General features: G+C 35.1%; 1 pseudogene across 1 annotated transcript in view; it reads right to left on the reverse strand.

Annotated features, from left to right (window-relative positions):
• Nucleotides 1-15484: 15484 nt before the first annotated feature.
• LOC143254278 (receptor-transporting protein 3-like) overlaps nt 15485-19825 on the reverse strand; it is a 62919-nt pseudogene continuing 58578 nt past the window's right edge. The window contains exon 6 of the transcript XR_013030123.1: nt 15485-19068. The product of XR_013030123.1 is annotated as a receptor-transporting protein 3-like (transcript). The remainder of the gene's footprint in view (nt 19069-19825) is intronic.

Below are 19825 nucleotides of genomic sequence, written 5' to 3' on the forward strand. Positions count from 1 at the left end.
AATAGACGAACACACACATTCATGCCGAATCAACCACGTGCAACGCCGTCACGCGGGAGATTTTCAGAATGCAGCATATGGGAAATCTAGTATAGAGCACGATAATAACAGATACAGAAATACGCACATGGAAGTAAAGAGAGTATTTCTTTTTCTTATTTCTTTATTTTAGAAAAGTATTTTTAAATCACAATTGGAATCATGCTTTATAAACATTATACATTTTCATCGCGTGCAAATCCTTCTTTCTCTCTCTGTCTCTTTGTTTGGAAAAGATTCTAAGTTTACCAATTTTTACCAGCGCGCTTATAACACGCGATAAATGTGAAGCCTATTTTTTTAAAGTGTGATTTAAATTAAACGCATTAATAAATAATATTAAGTTATTTAACTTATAATGAAAATGTCGTGTATTTCTAACAAGCTCGGTCGTGATAGGAACACGCTTTCTTCTATTCGTCTTTCTGGTCACAAATTATATTTTCAAAAACGTACGTCACGCATTATGGCTGAACAGTGACACCAAACGTCTCACAGGCGATTTATTAATTGCCTTTTTAAAATTAAAATGTAAAAAAAAAATTGTTTAAACGTTCGTTACATCTTAAAAAAACCTGTACATATGTTTTTCCTGCATGGACATGTGGTGTTAGACGGAAAAGTAAACACTCAGGATTAGTTTGGTTTTGGTTTCGATTTCGTGCAAAGCTAGTCGAGGGCTATCCGCGCTAGCCATCCTTAATTTAGCAGTGTAAAACTAGAGGGAAGGCAGCTAGTCATCATCATCCACCGCCAACTCTTGAGCTACTCTTTTACCAACGAATAGTGGGATTGACCGTCACATAATAACGCCCCAAGGCTAAAAGGGCGAACGTGTTTGGTGTGACGAGGATTCAAACCCGTGACCCTGGATTACGAGTTGTGTGCCTTAACCACCTGGCCATGCCGGGGTCTAAACATTCAGGAAATAAAGGAGGAATTTATTTGTTTCTTGTTCAGCGCAAAGCTACGTAACAGGATGGCTGTGATCTGTCAACCGCGAGCATCGAAACTGGGTTTTTAGTGTTATAAGGTATCAGATTTACTGCTGAGCCAGGGTTTGTATATATATATACGAAATGGCGCCACTGTATGGCATTCTATAAATATTCCTTTTATTGTCACTTCATGAACTTAAATTAATAAAATGTTTATCTCACTACGGTCATATTTAAAAGCATGTAGATTTACATTTAGTTTGTTAATTTACGATACCTTGACATGTCGTGCCATCTATTAACGGCCTTGGTAAATATTTGTAATAACACTGGTGAATGTTATATGACACAACTCGAAGAGATCGCTGCCACACACAGGCTATATCAGTCGAGCGCCATTTTGTCGGAGGTACAAGTACTGGAAAAATGCTACATAAATCTTGTGTATTTGGGTGACCAAACATTATTAAAGAAAAGAGAGATAAGTCGGTCTCTCTTTGTAGAGATGCAGTAAGTGTTGATAATTTCGCGTTTAATTCAACATATGTTTCACGAAAACACTAGTGCAGGAATGTGTGTTTGCCCAAACTGGGGATAATCTTCTAAAACATTATCTCGCGTGCCCATGAGCAAATTATCATTTATTACTAATATTAAATATTTAGAATCAAACAGCTTTAGACGTTACATGTTATTAATAACTAGAGTAATTCACAAGAAATAAAACTGATGATTGTTTGTTTTTTAATTTCGCGCAAAGCTACACGAGGGCTATCTGCGCTATCCATCCCTAATTTAGCAGTGTAAAACTAGAGGGAAGGCAGCTAGTCACCACCATCCACCGCCAACTCTTGGGCTACTCTTTTTCTAACGAATAGTGGGATTGACTGTTACATTATAACGCTCCCACAGCTGAAAGGATGAGCATGTTTGGTGTGACGTGGATTCAAACCCGCGATCCTCGGATTACGAATCGAGTGCCTTAACCACCTGGCCATACCGGGCTTTCTCCTGTTTGATAAAGTACAAAAGTTATTTTTATCTGTAGTTAGTGCCACCTATTGGCAACTTGTAATAGTAATATCTTCTATACGCACGAAATATGTAAACAGATAAATCATTTACTTATAAATATGTTTGAACTAAGAGTAACATTTATGTACTAACTACGATCCGCCTCCCAATGGCGCAGCGGAATATCTGCGTACTTACAATGCTAGAATCCGGATTCCGATACCCGTGGTGGGCAGAACACAGATAGCCCATTGTGTAGCTTTGTGCTTAACTTCAAACAAACAAATAAAACTACTATCCTAATAATGTTCAGGACAAACATTTTGCAACAAATCTACTTTCATATATCTGTTTCAATGTTGATGTTTAGTTAAGTTAAAATTATATTTACAATTGCACATAACTTACACTGTTAAATCTGTATTGCGATATTCCCGGCTATTAAATAACGTTGTAGAAGGTTTTTCAGTGTAAGAATCAACAACATATGTGTGTAAGTAAACACTAGTGCAGGGAACCTTTCAGTGGCGTAGCTTCGGGTTTTCAGCGCCCGGGGACAAAGTCAGGTTTCGCGCCCCCTCGTGACAAAATGTAAGCCATAATTCTTAATTATGTAACATCAATTTGGCGCCCCTCCGATGCTGCGGCCGGAGACAGATGTACCCCCTTGCCCCCCCCCTAGCTATACCACTGGAACTTTTTTGATTGAGTGTCCAGATTGGGGATACTCTAAAACATTCTCTCATTTGCCCATGGTAATTTTTAGCAGCATATTATCATTCATTATTATTCTGAAATATTTAAAATCGAACAGCTTTTGTTACATGTTGTTAATAACTATAGTAATTCATAAGAAGTCAAATTAAACGACTTAGTAACATTAATAATGGTTTTTTTAGTTTTTAAGAAATAAGAAGGAGTCTTCTTGTTTATTTATTGTTTTCTATTAACAGAAAGCATTTTGTGAAATGACAAGTTTGGTTCATATTATGTGACATAAATTTGTTTGAAACACCAAGAAAAGGAAAATAAACATATTTTAGTCTCAGTGAGACTTCTACAGCTGCGCCAACGAAGACAGATATTTTATATCAGACTTGTGTTTGATTGTTTTGAGAGCTATACATACAGCACTAGTTTCATCAACAAGTCTATTCCTATAATTACACATTACTGATAATAAAGACTCACATAAATATGTTGATTAAAATACAATTAATACTGTCATTGTGACATTATTTATACAGTTACAAGTTTCAGGAACAGAGTTTCAGAACTTTATTTTCTGTGTTATTCCAGCTGCTTACTGATCTCTTTTCTAGTTTCGCTCTTAAGTCGACAAATTTCTGCCTCCAAATTGAGTTGCTTTGTGAATCAATCAATTACATTTTAAAATTATCCAAGTCAATCTACTGCAACATTTCAAAATTCAGTTTGTCTAATGTTACACTGTCTGTATACTTTGTGGATTATTCAAGTAACTTGAACTTATTAAATCTCAAAGTAAATAGTTCAACAGTTAAATTAATGATGTTTGAAAATTCCATTAACAACTTCCGAATGTATATTTTATCATGAATTTCAAGATACGTAATGTGTTTTTTTAGGTTCGGGAAATATTTAAAAGTGCCATTGTAAACATCACGTTTAAAAACTTTCAGTTTGATTTCAAAAGCTTTAATGTTATCAAACATAACATCAAGTGTTTTGTCAGATCCCTGCAATTTGGTGTTCAAGTCATATGTGAGAAGAAATCTGTAAAAAACATCAATCTACAAATCCAAACATCAAATAATTCTTGACGAGAAAATTTTTCATTTGTCAAAATCAGACGAATTTCATCCAAACACTCAACAAATTGTTTAAGGACAGAACTTCTACATAGTCAACGAACATTGTCGTACATAAGTAGTCCTGTGTACACCGAATTCGCTTCTCTCAATAAAGTCTAAAATTGTCTTATTTCAAGGCATGCGCAGAAATAAAATGAACTTGGTTATAATTTCCATCACTTTTGTCAAGCTCTTTAAGGCCAACATTTGCATACAAAGCCTCCTCATGTATAATACAATGAAAGTGAACCAGTGGATGTCCAACATATTTTGCAAACAGATTTACAAAACCTGCTTCTTTACCAAGGATGCACCATCAGTTGTCACGGAAACTATTTTTGAAAGGTCAACCTGTCGACTGGATAATTCGTCTACTACTGTCTTACATATTTCAGCCCATGTGGTGTGTTCAGGTAACGTTACCAAGTTACCCAGTTCTTCACAGATTTTATCATGTAACATCAGTGATCTCATAAAGACAAATATCTTTTGTTAGTTGTTCTGCTCTGTTTGTTTCCATCTGTAATATTCTATCTTTTACTGTGTTTCTTACTCACTTACAATTTCTTAATGCGCTGAATATTTTTTTTGGTAAACCGTTAAAAATGAAAAGATCACATCATAGTCATGATTCTTGAATACACTGCCCATCAGTAAGTGGTTTTCCATGTTGAGCAATAATCTTAAAACTAGCAGTAACTAAGTTGGAACTACCTGAAACAAGTTTCATCAAAACATTTGACTGCATGTTGTTGTTGCTGACTTCCAGAGAAATGTGGTCTTTTTGTTCTTTCTCACTCTTATTACAAATCCATTTATGAACAGTTTCATAATGACACTTTACAGAGGAAGTCCTGCACACCACTGTTTCAGAACATAAGATACGTAATGCTGTATCACACTTTTCGATCATGTCAAATATCTCAGTCCACGATTATTGAACATCTCTGTTGCTGTTCCTTGCATTTGAACTTTTTTGTTTCTTTGCTGGTTGAGCTGACGTTCTGACAAACCGAAAACAATTTAAAAATGTCTCACCAGTTATCTTAAATACGATAATTTAACTTATCGTAACCTAACAGCAGGTGAAACTTTATGTCATTGATATAAAAATAAATCTATAATTAACTAACTGATAAAAAATATACGCATATCACGACAAATAACATAATTTTAACAATATAATTCATATACTTAGTGCGAAAATAAATACATATTTACCGTTGTTATCACTAAATATCCAGTATTCACTCACAAACAACAGAAGAAAAATATAAGTAAAACGAAGCCAATACCAACAGTTTACTTATAAGTAAAACGAAGCCAATTTACAGTTTACGAATACTGGTATGTACACTGGATCTGCGAAGAATTTAAAACGTGCCATCCAATGTCACGTGTTCCAGTAATCGCAAACCTGGAGCCAAGAGGGCGTGAGACGTCACCTGCAAACATTTCTCACTGCTCCCGGTTGGAAAAAATCATTCCCTGTTGCATTTGGTAATAATAAAAATCATTATATCTATATTCATTTATTATGAATTAACGTCAGGACTTAAAGAATCAAGAGGCGGCACTGCATGCCGCGTGCAAGTAAAAGTTCTTCGCGTGCCGCCTTGGGCCCGTGTGCCATAGATTCTCCATTCACCATCACTGCACTACCATATTGTTGGGACAGCTGAGTTTTAGAAAATCTCGTCTAAAATGAGTAGAAAAGCTAGCCACTGCAACACGCGGAGACACTTTAATATTGTTGGTCTGCAACAGTCAGTATACTATAAGCCTCGGAAGGTATAATTGTGATAAATGCTTATTAATCGGAAAACTACAGATATTTGACGAGGAACGTTTATATATTTCGAATATTACGAACCGTTCATCTTCAGAGAATTAACTTCGGGTGTTAGTAGTTCTACGGGGACATTAGACATCTATCTTCTTCTGTGAAAAGTTAGCTTATAAACCACGTAAGGCCAAACAAGAATGGAGCTAGCTAGCATTCCCGTCGAGTGAAGCGTGTCTTTGTATCAACATAAAATTAATTCGCTCGTCGTGGACCTGGAACGTCAATAGAATATTCAGTTCTATATACATCTCAAAACGGCTGGTATGAATACTAACACTTTACTGATAAGGAAAGAACAACGTTTCGACCTTCCCAGGTCATCTTCAGGTTAAGATGTTTTTGTGTTACGTTAACACGGAAAATTTTTATTATAATCGATGTGCTAAAAGAAAAGTTCGTTCTATTCTGAAGTACAGCAGGCACTTAATATACAGCAGGCACTTAATATACAGCAGGCACTTAATATACAGCAGGTACTTAATATACAGCAGGCACTTAATATACAACAGACACTTAATATACAGCAGGCACTTAATATACAAGAGGCACTTAATATACAGCAGGCACTTAATATACAACAGACACTTAATATACAGCAGGCACTTAATATACAGCAGGTACTTAATATACAGCGGGCACTTAATATACAGCAGGCACTTAATATACAACAGACACTTAATATACAGCAGGTACTTAAGGCAGCAGGTAATAATATACATAATATACAGCAGGCACTTAATATACAGCAGGCACTTAATATACAGCAGGCACTTAATATACAGCAGGCACTTAATATACAAGCAGGCACTTAATATACAGCAGGCACTTAATATACAACAGGCACTTAATATACAGCATACAACAATATACAGCAGGCACTTAATATACAGCAGGCACTTAATATACAGCAGGCACTTAATATACAGCAGGTACTTAATATACAGCAAGCACTTAATATACAGCAGGCACTTAATATACAACAGGCACTTAATATACAGCAGGCACTTAATATACAGTACTTAATATACAACAGACACTTAATATACAGCAGGCACTTAATATACAGGCACTTATATACAGGCATACTATACTTAATATACAACAGGCACTTAATATACAGCAGGCACTTAATATACACAGCACTTAATATACAACAGGCACTTAATATACAGCAGGCACTTAATATACAGCAGGCACTTAATATACAGCAGGCACTTAATATACAACAGGCACTTAATATACAACAGGCACTTAATATACAACAGGCACTTAATATACAGCAGGCACTTAATATACAACAGGCACTTAATATACAGCAGGCACTTAATATACAGCAGGCACTTAATATACAACAGGCACTTAATATACAACAGGCACTTAATATACAGCAGGCATTTAATATACAACAGGCACTTAATATACAGCAGGCACTTAATATTAATATACACAGCAGGCATTTAATATACAACAGGCACTTAATATACAGCAGGCACTTAATATACAGCAGGCACTTAATATACAACAGGCACTCAATATACAGCAGGCACTTAATATACAACAGGCACTCAATATACAGCAGGCACTTAATATACAACAGGCACTCAATATACTGTATGAGAATAAGAAAAGAAAAGTATTTCTACCTTTCAAATCTATATGTGAATTATATTATTTGTATTTATGAATAAGGATCTGTCTTCTATGTGGTGCTATGCAGAACTGTTTCTGAAGTATTGCATTGTTACTAACTGATGTATCTGTCTTTACAAATATTCAATCAATCTTTATACGAACCATCTGGTGATTTATTGTTGTGTTGCTATAAATACGAGCGGAGATGCCACGAGCAACGTCTATAGAATTTAAGCGTGCGGTTCATGGCTGATTGGTTATATCACTGATCTTTACAAGTGGCTATATTTACAAACGATGCTGTTAAATGAAGCAGAACCAAAGACTAAACTTTTCAATTTCCTTTATGAAAGCAAAAGTAACCTGAAGATGACCTAAGAAGTTCGAAACGTTGTTCTCTCCTTATCAGTAAAAGTGTTAATACCCATACCAGCCGTTCTGAGATACATTTTTATTCAACTGGGTTTCTTGTCATCAAAACTATTCAGTTCTGAATCACATGGAAGACTGAATACTGTTTGTGAGTTGGTAACATTTTTGTATATAAATAGTTATTTGTAATTACTATTTGTAAAAACCGTTATTGTAAATTGTATTGTTGTTTTTATACTAAAATATATTTGTGTTAAGAAAGACAAATGTGTGCATCACTCGTGCTAACAAATGTCATAAACTTAACACATATCAAAGTTTAATTAACTTCTAAATTAAAATTAAAATTTCCGGCTGTTTGAAATCATAATACGTAACGTACGTAACATAACAAATCATAATACGTAATAGCATATATATAAGAAATCGCCGGTAAGTTACGTTTTGCTACAAATTAGTCATTGAATGTATGATGTAGGCCTAACTAACAAGTTCAGAAATTGCAATATTGGTGATACTTGGGAAGAGCAGTGTTCCGTTATCATGTTTATGTTCAGTATATTTGTAACCATGGGCACTGGTACTGTACCATTCCTGCTGGGTTTAGAAGCAAGTGTTATGGTCAGAAGTAATTAAAACTTATAACGCTAAGTGGTTAGAGCGCTAATTCGTAATCTGAGGATCGCGAGTTCGAATACCCTACATACCAAACATGATCGCTCTTTAAGCTGTTGGGGTGTTATAATTTTACAGTCAATCCCACTATTCGTTGGTAAAAGAGTTGGCGGTGGGTAGTGATGACTAGCTACCTTCCCTCTACTCTTACAGTACCAAATTATGGACGGCTAGCGCAGATAGCCCTCATATAGATTTGCGCGAAATTAAACAAAAAAACTTAAAAGTATCCCATTTATTTATGTTCCTCGCTCATACAGCTGTAAGTCCACTGATTTACAACGCTAAAATCAAGGTTTCGATTCCCCTCGGTGGACTCAGCAGATAGTCCGATGTGGCTTTACTATAACAAAAAACACACACACATTTCCACCGCGAGATCAAACTTTATTATAAAAAGAATGGATGACTGTCACACTTAGAAAAGATGGATTCCATCCACACATGTAATTGACATTTCACTGCATCAAATTTTCGTCTACGTAGTTTCCAATATGTTCAATCATTTTGTTACAATATTATAAAACTTAACATGCTGTCTTTTTTTTTTTTTCCGAATAACATTATTTCCTTGATAAAGTGACAGTGGTGATTGGTATGTATTAATCACTTTTGTCAGTATCTCGTGGTGGAATAACAGAAAACAGTATATAAGGGTTTTTTTTTTAATTTCGCGCAAAGATACTCGAGGGCTATCTGCGCTAGCTGACCTTAATTTAGCAGTGTAAGGCTAGAGGGAAGGCAGCTAGTCATCACCACCACCGCCAACTCTTGGGCTACTATTTTACCAACGAATAGTGGGATTGACCGTAACATTATAACGCCCCCACGGCTGAAAGGGCGAGCATGTTTGGTGCAACCGGGATTCGAACCCGCGACCCTCAGATTACGAATCGAACGCCTTAACACGTTTGGCCATGACGGGCCACAGGATGTTTTGAGAAATTATGAAGTGAAGCAATGTAGTGAACGTTGTTCAGAAGATGTGGAAGCAATGTGTGTGGCCATGTTTTTCTTATTTTCCACCAACTTAGAGATATCTGTGTCAGATGTTTAGAATATCTCTCCCTTCTCGACAACATGTTTGGAGTATGTCTGTAAACAGTGAACCAAGTTTGATGGCCCACCATGGCCAGATGGTGAGAGCACTCAACTTGTAATCTGAGTGTCGCAGGTTCGAATTCCTGTCATACCGAACATGCTTGCCCTTTCAGCCATGGGGGCATTATAATGTGACGGCCAATCCTATTATTCGTTGGTGAAAGGGAAGCCCTAAAGCTAGCGTTGGATGGTGATGAGTAGCTGCCTTTCTTCTAATTTTACTGTACTAAATTATGGACGGCTAGCGCAGATAGCCTTCGCGTAACTTTGCGCGAAATTCAAAAACAAATAAACCAAGTTTGCTGGGAGAACGGTTTGAAAGTTTAAAAAGAATAAAAAACAAAAACACGAAAGATCGTGTTTTAGAAGTTGTTTCCATGGCTTTGTGGTTACAGAGTAGAGTGTTATAAAGAAAGATGCAATAGCTTTATAACTAACAGTGGAGCTGCAGCTTTGTGAACTTGCTTCAAATGTACTTCGTGTTTTATTGTTATCACAAGGAGCCCTGAGACACCCGTTGCTTACTTCCTTGTTTACAAAGCAGAAAAATAAGGTTTCTAAGTCAACTTTATAGAACATCATTAAATATTTCGTGAACCTGACGATGACCGAAGAAGGTCGAAACGTTGTTCGCTCCTCTACATAGAGTTTTCTCTATCCATACCAGCCGTTTTTACATATGTATCGTTAAACACTGTGAACGAAGCAGGATTTCGTATATTGGAATGTTACAAGTAATGGAGGTTAAGGAAATTTTTCCACGCTTAGAAACGTCAACTGTGAGCTTGGAAATTCTGTGGTATAAACTTCATTCATCCTCAGAAAGGGTATAATATTTATGGCATGTTAAATGCACGCCATCTGCTAAAATTGTAAAGAAATGCCCTATGAGATTGAATAACATTCACAAAACGATGGAAAATACTTAGGAGGACTTTATGACATTCAAGGAGATGGATCCTGTTTGGGTTGCCTCCCCCCATGGCACAGCGGAATGTGAGTAAAGCACAAAAAGCCCATTGTGTAACTTTGTGCTTAGTTCCAAATAAACAATCAATGAAACTGATTGGGTTTGTTAATGTCATATTTAGGCGTCAGGTACTTAACCCTCAGTAAGTAATTTTCTTAGCTAGGATATCAATAACGCTTATCTTTACAAATGAAATGTACTTATCCATGGGAGTACCAAACTGTAATGGGATACATTTACTACACAAGGATTCTTGTCCACAACAAATCAATTTGTTTTACTGTTCAGTTTGTTGATTTGAACACTAACTAAAGAATGTTTTTAACTGTTCAATTTGTTGATTTGAACACTAAGTAAAGAATGTTTTTAGTGTTCTGCTTGTTGATTTGAACACTAAGTAAAGAATGTTTTTAACTGTTAAGTTTGTTGATTTGAACACTAAGTAAAGAATGTTTTTAGTGTTCAGTTCATTGATTTAAACACTAAGTAAGGAATGTTTTTCGTGTTCAGTTTGTTGATTTGAACACTAAGTAAAGAATGTTTTTAACTTCAGTTCGTTGATTTGAAAACTAAGTAAAGAATGTTTTTTAGTGTTTAGTTAGTTCATATGAACACTAAGTAAAGAATGTTTTTAACTGTTCAGTTTGTTGATTTGAACACTAAGTAAAGAATGTTTATAACTGTTCAGTTTGTTAATTTGAACACTAAGTAAAGAATGTTTTTAACTGTTCAGTTTGTTGATTTGAACACTAAGTAAAGAATGTTTTTAACTGTCCAGTTTGTTGATTTGAACACTAAGTAAAGAATGTTTTTAACTGTCCAGTTTGTTGATTTGAACACTAAGTAAAGAATGTTTTAAATTCAGTTCGTTGATTTGGAAACTAAGTAAAGAATGTTTTAACTGTTTAGTTTGTTGATTTGAACACTAAGTAAAGAATGTTTTTAACTGTTCAGTTTGTTGATTTGAACAGCAAGTAAAAAATGTTTTTAACTGTTCAGTTTGTTGATTTGAACAGCAAGTAAAAAATGTTTTAAGTGTTCAGTTCATTGACTTGAACACTAAGTAAAGAATGTTGTTTTAGTGTTCCGTTTGTTGATTTGAACACTAAGTAAAGAATGTTTTTTAACTGTTCAGTTTGTTGATTTGACCACAAATTAAAAAATGTTTTTTAGTGTTTATCTCGTTGATTTGAACACTAAGTAAAGAATGTTTTTAACTGTTCAGTTTGTTGATTTGAACACTAAGTAAAGAATGTTTTTAACTGTTCAGTTTGTTGATTTGAACACTAAGTAAAGAATGTTTTTAGTGTTCCGTTTGTTGATTTGAACACTAAGTAAAGAATGTTTATAACTGTTCAGTTTGTTAATTTGAACACTAAGTAAAGAATGTTTTTAACTGTTCAGTTTGTTGATTTGAACACTAAGTAAAGAATGTTTTTTAGTGTTTATCTCGTTGATTTGAACACTAAGTAAAAAATGTTTTTAACTGTTCAGTTTGTTGATTTGAACACTAAGTAAAGAATGTTTTTAACTGTTCAGTTTGTTGATTTGAACACTAAGTAAAGAATGTTTTTAGTGTTCCGTTTGTTGATTTAAATACTAAGTAAAGAATGTTTTTAACTGTTCAGTTTGTTGATTTGAACACTAAGTAAAGAATGTTTTTAACTGTTCAGTTTGTTGATTTGAACACTAAGTAAAGAATGTTTTTAACTGTTCAGTTTGTTGATTTAAATACTAAGTAAAGAATGTTTTTAACTGTTCAGTTTGTTGATTTGAACACTAAGTAAAGAATGTTTTTAACTGTTCAGTTTGTTGATTTAAATACTAAGTAAAGATTTTTTGTTATTTTGTTTTGATTTTTACAATTAATTCAAACAATTTTCGCTAAATGATTTCGATTTTTTTTTCAATTTGGAAATTATATATAATATTTCATCTGTTTTATTTATAATAAGTTTCAAATCACACAATCTGAGGGTCGCGTGCAAATTTAGGGACGGCTAGAGCAGATAGCCCTCGAGTAGCTTTGCGCGAAATTCAAACCAAACCAAACCAAATCACAGAGTTTTTCTTTGTATAAAGTTTGTGCAAAAATACTTTAATGTGTAGAACGTGTTTGATAATATCAGTATGTTTGTCACTCTGCTGACATCAAATGTGTATGTCTGTGGTTACTTGTATTGTTTATGAACTACTCGTATGCAAATATCCAAATATGCTTCGAGTCCCTCGCTGGTACAGCGGTAAGTCTACGGATTTATAACGCTAAAATGAAGGTTACGATTCCTCTAGGTGCTCTCAGCAGATGGCCCGATGTGGTTTTGCTATAAGAAAACACACATACTACAAAATTATTTTCATGTTTACAATTATGAACAATTACAAACAACTTTGGTGTTTGTGTATTTTATTAACAGATCCTTAGATGAGACTAATTAAACGGTCAATAGGTTTTTTTTATTTACTATTATAATACTTGTAGTAATTAAGAAACAATGTTATATAATATCAAATATCTTAATCGCAAATGAAGTGAATGCTGAATTATTATAAACTCGACGGATATTAAAACTTCAAGTCCCCAGATGGCACACCAGTATGTTTATTAAAATTTGTCTATCGGCTTTGCTTTTTTTTGTTATTTTGTTTATACTTAAACATAAGGCTAAACAATGGGTTATCTATGCTGCACCGGGTTTTGATACCCGTAGTGGAGCTTTGTAAAGACATTACGTTTGATTGATCTATTTATACAAATAGCCACTAGGGAAGCTGTGTTAAGACTTGTTTTGTTTGTTTGTTTGTTTTGGAATTTCGCACAAAGCTAATCGAGGGTTATCTGTGCTAGCCGTCCCCAATTTAGCAGTGTAAGACTAGAGGGAAGGCAGCTAGTCATCACCACCCACCGCCAACTCTTGGGCTACTCTTTTACCCACGAACAGTGGGATTGACCGTCCATTATAACGCCCCCACGGCTGGGAGGGCGAGCATGTTTGGCGCGGCCGGGATGAGAACCCGCGACCCTCAGATTACGAGTCGCACGCCTTAACACGCTTGGCCATGCCAGGCCCTGTGCTAAGACATAACATCCGATTGATATATTTATACAAATTGCCACTGGGGAAGCTATCTAAAGTTATTACAACTGATTGATCTATTTATACAAATGGTATGTGTTAGGCTGTTTCTTAAAACTGACAATATTTGTGATGTTCATTTGAAAGTTTGGCAATAGGTCTGTGATACATATTTATAATTATATTTATTAAATTACATTTATAATTACAAATTAACAATATCGTGTATAAAATCTTGGAAAATTAAATTGTACAGTGATGGTTCCTCCTGCAAGATGGCAGTAGCACAAGAACTGACGTAATTAACTACGTGCGCGCGCACTCAGTGAACGAGACTGGTTATCGAAGAGCAAATATTATTGTTCTAGTTTAACTCCCAATGTTATACAGTGTTTAGGGATTTATATATACCTGCATATATCATAAGTACACATCCAATTATTTTCGCGAACCGGAAACGGAAGTTGTAGTTTAAAGTATTGCGCGAACCGGCAGTTGTAGTTTAAAGTATTATTGAAAAATGTTAAAATCTGTATTTCATTGCCACAACATGTTATGTCTATGGAATCTTTTAATGTGACAAAATTATGATAAGATAAACACATTTATAAACGTTTTTTTTTATCTATTGATTTCAGGAAGATAGAGGAGAGAACTCGTTGACATTCGCGAGATTTCGGTCTACAATAAACTTACCCAAAAGGTTTTAAACTTTCAAGATTTAAGAGCAAATTGTTTTTTAAATGTTAATGGTAAATAAACTTATTTTAGGTTGTAATTAAGGCAGCTGCTTGTTTGTTTATTTGTTTTAAATTTCGCGCAAAGCTCCACGAGGGTTATCTGCGCTAGCCGTCCCTAATTTAGCAGTGTAAGACTAGAGAGAAGGCAGCTAGTCATCACCACCCACCGCCAACTCTTGAGCTACTCTTTTACCAACGAACAGTGGGATTAACCGTCACATTATAACGCCCACGCGGCTGAAAGGGCGAGCATGTTTGGTGCGACGGGGATTCGAACCCGCGACCCTCGGATTACGAGTCGAACGCCTTAACACGCTTGGCCATGCCGGGCCGTAATAAAAGGTAAAGTTCACTCAAATAACATCAGTTTCTTTTAATTAATTATCTGACGTAGTAGTAAAGATAACGTTTATTTGTTGAATTTCCCGTAAAGCTGCACGAGGACTATTTGCGCTGTACAAACGAAACAGGAAAATAAATTTGGAAAAAAAATGTTGCGTAATATTTTTTATTAACGATGAATACGCGTGTTTAGCTGAACAACATTAAAGACTGTGTAGAATTACACACGACCTTTTCTCTACGTTAAGACCCCCCTAAGTGGCACATGTCTGCGAACTTACAACGCAAGAAACCGGATTTCGATACCCACGGTAGAAGAGCACAAGTAGCCCATTGTTTAGCTTTGTATTTAAACTACAAACAACCAATCTCTACATTAAAATACTTCATTTATTCGGGAGGTATTGGGCCTGTTACTGGAGCCTTCATCAGTAAGACAGTATTCGAAAGGTCGCAAATTAAAAAAAAACAACAACATTTTATCTAAAATAAAAGTCCATGTATAATTATACATATTATTTCACTGACAACTGAATCTTAGCTGGTGAAAGTAAAATTTAGAATATTATGCATACGTAAGGCCTTACAGAGTAAACAATGCTGCATGAGTAAATAAAATGTTTGTTGTATGCCTGAGTAAAATATGAAACCTGTCCTATCTGTTGTTTAATAGCTTCTAAAAATTGTCGTGCATCCTATTCATCAGCTCGAGTGAGTACATCAGTGTTGGTGAAACTTTTTAAATTACACTAAAACGTTAATTATCTATCCCCTTTTATCTTCTCAAAATTGTAATTCAAGAATATATATATAGCTGGATTTTAACAATATTTATAACGTCTGAAGTAAAAAATTCTACACTCCAAGCAGCGTGAGTTCTGTGAAATAAAAATAATTTTAAAAAAGGCTGTTTCGAAAATCCTTTTATTGCTAGTTACTTGGTTTATTGTCCTTTTGAGTAATCTATATAATTTCACAGTAATAAAGAAACAATAAAAGATAGCTTTTTTTTTGCTTTTAACTATACAAAGCGGTGTTTTATTAATTTCTTAAACTAAACTTAACGTTTCAAAGCATTACGTCAAATGGTACTCGTCCACATAGATTATATGTTTCATGGTTGGAGAGGCGTGACGTAACACGCCTCAAATGTGTATATAAAAGTCGTCACTATCAAGTTCTAACTGTTCTCGATCGATGACACAAAATGGACTCCTTTGACACCCAGTAGAAGTGTTACGTGAAGTAGAGTGAATGATTACAGGGCACTTATGTCGTGTGAACATAAGACCTATTTGACTTTGTAATGAATGAAATTGATTATACACATATATTATGCTAGTACGTGCGGAACTATGGCTAACTAAATCATGCAAAATATAACAGGATAAAGGGTAACCTTTGAACTATTTAGCTACAAGACTTAGAAGGTTGCTGGTGTAGAAGACCAGCCTAAAATTGGATTCAATGTAGCAACAGAAATAAATACAAAAATACATATAAAAATAATAACGTCAGTAGCTACACAAGTTATGTTTAACACTAGCAATACAAAAAAATTAATATATTTATATATATATTCTAGCTGCAATATTAGAATAAGTAAACTGGAAAACAAGTATCATGAACTTTGTGTTAAGAATAACAATCCATTATTAAATACATATATATATATAAAGTTATAAAAAATACAATTACCACACTATAATAAAATGTTAGTAGTTGGTGACGCCATTGTAAGCATTAGCTTAGAAAAAATAAACAGTAATAATGTGTGAAAAAAAACAATTTGATTATCTTTTTTGTTACACGAACCAAGAGATTTATCTAAACACATGTGTAACCACAGTTACACGGTGTGTAAACAGTTAGTAGGAGATAGCACCAAGTGAAATGTAAAGGATTCACGTATGATAAAGTTATACTTTGTTTTCAAGTTTTAATAAAATCGCTACTGTTATAAACACCTTTATTGTGTTGTGGCATTATTTACGTCAACTGGACTCACCATAAACCCTTACTTGGATCAAAGTTCAGTTATTTGAATTTTTAAGGGGTCTTTCTGGAAACATCAAATACTTTCGTTAATACTAAGCAGTATTTATTTTAAATGAATTACTATGCTTATTTGCTTTAATATATTCAGAAATATATATATATATATATATATTGGAACAATGTAGGTGGCACTGAGTTCTTGCGTAAAACAATCAGTACAAAACTTTGCATCAAGTTCGTGTGTTATATTTAAAACAAGACTTTACTTATTTTATATCACACTTAAAAACAATTCTTACATCCAGAATGACAACTCAGTTACGGGAGATGGTAAAAGTGCTGTAACAATAGTCACTGGCAACGGCCTCGCTATCAATAAGCACTGACAACGGCCTCGCTATCAATAGCCTGGCTATCAATAGTCACTGACAACGGCCTGGCTATCAATAGGCACTGGCAACGGCTGGCTATCAATAGGCACTGACAACGGCCTGGCTATCAATAGGCACTGACAACGGCCTCGCTATCAATAGTCACTGACAACGGCTTGGCTATCAATAGGCACTGACAACGGCCTGGCTATCAATAGGCACTGACAACGGCCTCGCTATCAATAGTCACCGACAATGGTCTGGCTATCAATAGTCACGGACAACGGCCTGGCTATCAATAGTCACTGACAACGGCCTGGCTATCAATAGTCACTGACAACGGCCTGGCTATCAATAGTCACTGACAACGGCTTGGTTATCAATAGTCACTGACAACGGTCTGGCTCTCAATAGTCACTGACAACTGCCTGGCTATCAATAGTCACTGAAAACGGCCTGACTATTAATAGGCACTGACAACGGCCTGGCTATCAATAGTCAGTGACTATCAGTATGGCCGTTTGTTAAGATGCCGTTTGTTTAAAAAAAACACGTGTCACTCTATCTTTGCTTACACGACTTTATTTTCAGAGACCTCTTTACATAGGTCACAATATTGTAGATACAAGTAGAGGCAGTAGAGGCCCACTGGTGGGACATATATAAAGTTAATCCCCATTTGACCCTAAGACCTATCGAATGATGCTCGTGTAGCCTCTCTTGCTCTTAAAAACACTAAAATGACCACTATTAGGATCTGTGAGTCGAACTGAGATACAGTGGACCTCGTGGAAGGTCTATTTACGAATAGAGCCAGATATGAATCATCAAGGGCTTCTACGACTAAACAATTAGAGACTTCCTTCAAATCCTATCAACCGTAATTTTACACGGAACAGTCGACAGTTTAGCTTTATTTGACTTACGTAAAGTTAGTATAGGTTTTGCATGGAAAAATAAATTCCTAGATGGCCTCTATGAGTAGCTTCAAAGCTATTGGTACATAAGGGAAGCAATACCTCTCTTGGAAAAATAATAATAACAATCACTTAGCAACAGTATTAGTTTAGTAAGTGCATTAGGTACACAAAGTAAACATTATAAAGCCAATTATTTAAAACTAAGATGTTTCGTGTATAAGAAAAAGTTCACAATAACAAATGTTAAGCATATTTACTTATTCTTAAGGCTTCGTTTTTCCATCTATAAATATCTCACAGTTTATCTTAACTACTATAAGGTACTTTTTAACAAACAAAATGTTCTGCTTTATATTCTGCACAATAATAAAAAAAACATAGGTTATTTAAAGGACTGATGTTCCTTTACTGAAGGGTCTCCTGCTTGCCCGAAACGCATTCACACACCAGCGCCCTCTATCGTTGTTCTATATAACAATATTATACAGTATATTCACAAAGAACAGACTCAAGTTTTATATTTTCATTATAAATATTCATCAAAATAAAAACCTGAAGTTCATGTTTCTTTAAAGATCTAGAGAAAAAACCATAATAATTATTTTAATGAGGTCCTAACTCTGAAACCAAATAGAATTTCTAGGATAAAACCACTGATTTTTGAAGTTAAAGCTGTCATAATGACAATTAAGGTAGCCATGATGAAACAGTAACAACGGAAACAAAACACTAAATAACAAATATAATAAAAAAATAGCATATTGTATGTTCTATCTTTGTAAAATAGCCTTTAAACTAAAAGCAATAAAATATGTTTTTAAATAGGAAAAAAACATTTCCAAAAATTCTGAAATGGAGTTTGAAAGATCGAATAACAAGCGTGGTGTCTTTATTTTTTTCACAATTTCTCTCAGGTTTCTCGCCGAATTATCACCCGCTATTTTAGAAGGCAAGAAACGTGTTTCCAGAGCTGTTTTACTTCTATATTACTTGTTTTCTTTCAGCTTGCGATCATATTGTTTCTAAGATTCACTCGAGACGGTTTATCACCTTCGTTCGGTACACACGCCATCTTTACAGGCCTGGCAGAGGTCGCTGTTGTGCGGCGTGCGAGGCTTCCCGGTCTGCGACTTCTGTGGATTGGTGGCAGATAAAAACCGTAATAAACCTGTCCTACTCGGTTATAAACGTTCGCTAAGACCTGTAAAAATAAGTACAAAAACACAATTACTAACTGCTACTGTATTTACTTAAATGGCGACATGGACGCTCTTTTGTTTTTTTCTATGACGTCATACACGCTTATTACTTCCGTATAAATGAATATGTTGACAAACAGTATAAAATTAGCATTCCGGTTGACTGCCGACGATATAGTCCATATTTCATTCATCTGGGCGTAAAATGGAGCTTTGGATTTCGAAACTAGTGAACCGGTTTAGAATCGATGAGATACCAGGCAATATTCACTCTGGTTATGTGCGTTATAGGGGTGACAGAAAATTCTTTAGCGTGGACTTTTAATGATAACTTACTGTTAACTGACAACCTTCACTCTAAAGAGTAGTTTAGAGTTAGGGGCGGCAGCAAATAGGTTTAATAGCTTTATTGTGAATACAAAAACAAAAGTTTAAGTTGCCATTAGAGTTTCAAAAATCAGATGTCATTCACAATTTATTCTCACGTAATCGTACGTCATTATTCCAAAGTAGGATATAACAACACTCAAGAATCGCGTGCAGGCCGAGGTAAAAGCTTTTTCCTCAGATAAAAGTCACAGGCATGATCTACTGATTAGCGTGTCTGAACTGTGAATCCGAGGATTCATGGTTCGCGGCACGTTACCGCTAAAACGCGCTCTGCACTTTGAGGTCGTGTGTAAAAAAAAGTACCTTAAGAATCAGTGGGTGGGTGACTATGATTAACTATGCCTATAAAATAACGGACAAATAGCACAG

This window comes from Tachypleus tridentatus, chromosome 6 (assembly GCF_004210375.1).
Source record: "Tachypleus tridentatus isolate NWPU-2018 chromosome 6, ASM421037v1, whole genome shotgun sequence".
NCBI classification, from domain to species: Eukaryota; Metazoa; Arthropoda; class Merostomata; order Xiphosura; family Limulidae; genus Tachypleus; species Tachypleus tridentatus.